The sequence below is a fragment of the Triticum aestivum genome, chromosome 5B, assembly GCF_018294505.1.
Source record: "Triticum aestivum cultivar Chinese Spring chromosome 5B, IWGSC CS RefSeq v2.1, whole genome shotgun sequence".
NCBI lineage: Eukaryota > Viridiplantae > Streptophyta > Magnoliopsida > Poales > Poaceae > Triticum > Triticum aestivum.
The window spans coordinates 282869987-282873815 of record NC_057807.1 but is presented as its reverse complement, the minus strand read 5'-3'; positions in this window follow the sequence as shown (position 1 = coordinate 282873815).

Genomic DNA, 3829 nt, shown 5'->3' with positions numbered 1-3829 from the left:
CCTAGTTCGTAAATAATTCAAAAATATTCATTTTTCTATTTTGTTCGGAAAAACACTTTGTGAAGGAAGTACCACTTTGGCATGTCCAAATGGTATCCATTTTCTACAGTGCTTTCCTATGCCCAAATAACCATCCTCCACCAAATGCCAGCTCAATCCATTCATTATTTTGAGCTTAGCTTCAACATTTGTATTTATGTCCAGTGTGGTACTTTGCAAAGCATGTACCACCTAGGATGGTCCATTTGAGGTGAAAATTTGTGAAGACGGTCTTCTTAGTAACTGATCATCCTCAGCCAAAACTCACGCCCATTAGCCATGTGCATTTCCCGTACCGCTAATCAAACACTTGGCTGCTTATTCATGTTTTAGCATCGATCGGTCTCCTCGTGAGAATCTAATGTTGTGATTTTCTTCCTAGAACCTACCTGGGGAGTGCCCAACCCACTAGACAAGCCTAGGCCGCTCAGAACACATGTCAACGCCATAGTCACGCGGTGACCATGCGGCGGGCATACGAGTTTACGCGCTCTAGAGTTGGGGCCATCGGCGACCGTCCAAACCTCAATGTATCGCCACCAAACCATGTATTTATGATTAAATAGGTACTTATGTAACTAGAAATGATTTGTGGAAAAAATAAATACCAAACTATGAGGCAGCTGCAGTTCAAATTTGACCCGCTTCCTGCTGAATCGATGGAATTTTGTTTTTTTCACTAGACGTGGATCAAAACTTTTGACACCCAAACATTTTGTCAACTGTGCATTAAATATGTCCTAGTATTTTAGAAAATTGATTTGGTCCAATTTTGCAACAAATATATGGTAGGTCCTTCAAAAAAAACTCATTTCACGCACTCAGGAAATGGAAAATGAATTTTCCGTGCAAAGAAAATGAAAACTCCCTTAGGCAACATTGTTTGGAATTTCAAGATGCACCCTTGTGCACAATATGAGATCATTTGAACAAACTATGCCATGAATGTGGCCATAAGATTGATCATTTGGCTTCAAAGCCCTGAATCTTCACGCATGATAGCTCATTTCTGAGAACACCTTTTTTAAATAATTACCATATTACAAGTTTATTATTTTTCCTGGAAACTTGGTCACATATAATGACACAATGCGAAGGTTTTGCAATTTTTTAATTTTATTTGAATTTTTTATGCCCGTTTCAAAATGCGGTCAAAACAGCGGGCTTGACCGTTCCTAGCTAGTGGTTGAATCTTGGAAAACTTTTGATGTTTCTCTGATTAAATAAATACTTATGTACCTAGAAATGATTTTTGGAAAAAATAAAGAGCAAACTATGAGGCAGCTGCAGTTCAAATTTGACCTGCTTCCTCCTAAATTGGTGGGAATTTGTCTTTTTCGCCAGAGGTGGATAAAAACTTTTGACACCCAACCATTTAGTCAATTGTGCATTAAATATGACCTAGTATTTTAGAAAAATGATTTGGTACAAATTTTCAACAAATTTATGGTAGGTCCTTCACAAAAAACCTCATTTTGGGCACTCGGAAAATGGAAAATGATTTTTTTCGTCCAAAGAAAATGAAAACTTCCTTAGGCAACATTGTTTACCATTCCAATATGCACCCTTGTGCACAATATGAGGTCGTTTTGAACAAACTATGCCATGAATGTGGCCATATGATTGATCATTTGGCTTGAAAGCCATTGATCTCCACACATGATAGCTCGTTTTCGAGAACACTTTCTTAAAATAATTGTCGTATTAGAAGTTTATTATTTTTTCTGGAAACTTTGTCACATATGATGACACAATGCGAAGGTTCTCCAATTTTTTGATTTTTTAGAATTTTTTATGCCCGTTTCAAAATGCGGTCAAAATGGCGAGCTTGACCGTTCCTAGGTAGTGGTTGATTCTTGGAATTTTTTGGTGTTTCTCTTATTAAATAGATATTTTTGTACCTAAAAATGATTTTTGGGAAAAATAAAGAGCAAACTATGAGGCAGCTGCAGTTCAAATTTGACCTAGTTTCACCTGAATTATCAGAAATTTGTCTTTTTCACGAGAGGTCGATCAAAAACTTTTGACACCCAACTATTTGGTCAACTGTGCGTTAAATATGGCCTACTATTTTAGAAAATTGATGTGGTCCAATTTTGCAACAAATATTTGGTAGGTCCTTCACAAAAAAACTCTTTTCGGGCACTCGAAAAATGGAAAATGAACTTTTCATGCGAAGAAAATAAAAAATTCTTAGGCAACATTGTTTGTCATTCCAACATGCAAACTTTTGAAAAATATGATATCATTGTTTGTCTTTTTCATCATTTTCTTTGTTTGTTCCTATGGTTTTCACCGGTCTTATGTTCTTTCTTTTGTTTTCTTTTATTTCCTTCTTGCTTTTCATCATTTTCTCTATTTCTTTCTTGATTTTCTCTATTTTTCATTCTATTGGAGTAGTTTCTTTAGGTTTTTCATTTTCCTTGTTTTTTGTATTTGGTTTTTATTAGGTTTTCTTCTGTTTTTTACTTTTCTTATCATTTTTCATATTTTTTAGCACATGTTAACTTTTTTATGTACATTTTTTGTATACATCTGATACATTATTTTATATACATGGTTAATATTTTTTCAATACATAATTTTTTAAGAACTTATATTTTTCTTATGTCTACCTTTTTCCATACACATTGTATATTTTTTATGCATGTTGAACATTTATTGAATTACAAGTTTAGTTTTTTATTACACGGTCAACATTTTTAGTACATGGTTCCCTTCGTCTCACTATAAGGGAGAAATATGGGCTCCAGCCCTCTTACTCCCTAGACTGGCCTTCTGTCAGCCCATCCAAATGAGTTAAATTCTTTCGGCCTGCAAAACAGAAGCGACCCACCTACGATAACAGGCCCCGCCTGCCTGGGCTGCGCATTCTCCCCTAAAAGCGAATCACGACCGTCCATACACACCCGCACCAGCAAATCCCCGCCATCCACTTCCACACAGAGGGATACATAACCCACCAGGAGCGCTGCCCGCTAGGGTTTTCTCTCCCCTTCCGCGCCCCCGCCCCCGCTTTCCCATTCTCTAGATCCGATCAAGATAAACACCACCACCGCACCATTCATCCCCCACATCCACCAGTCCACATGCAGGCCCAGCCTCCTTCTCGGCCATGGCGTCACGACAGGCTTTCTCGCCGGCGCGCGCGTGCTGCTTCGACGCGCGCCGCTCCGTCGAGCTGGCCGGGCCGTGGCCGGACCGTGGTCTGCTTAGGATTTGCGGTTGCGACGCTACACGACGGCCACGGGTCTCCAGCAATCAGGACGGCGACGATGTCAACGGGGTCCTCGGGTCTCCTGCAGTGCGTTTCCCTCCCTCCCTCCTTCTCCCACGCCCCCTCCTGCACCCATGGTACCTAACATACGCGTTCCTCTCCTCTCCTTGGGTCTCCTGCAGGGCTCGCGTGGGAGCAGCACACGGAGGAGGCCTTGGAGGAGAAGCGGGAGGAGCCCGAGTGTCCTCGCGCGCCCGGCCCATGGCATGAACACCACGGCGCCCGCCTCGAAGCTGCAGCATCTGCTTCGGCATCCTGCCGGCCACGCTCGTCAGCGTCGTCACAGCGCCCCCTCCAGATCAGCTAGGGTTCGGTGAATGAGGTCAGTCCCTCCACTCCTCCTCACAGCGCCCCCTCTCTGTGCATGTTCATCCGAAATTACTAGATGATTTTTGACTAATTATTGCAACTTTCCATGTTCATCCGAAATTACTAGATAATTTTTGTCTGTGCAAGTGTCTTAGCATAGTAAATTAATATACTTTTTTGATATCCTGCTAGCAAATGATTATT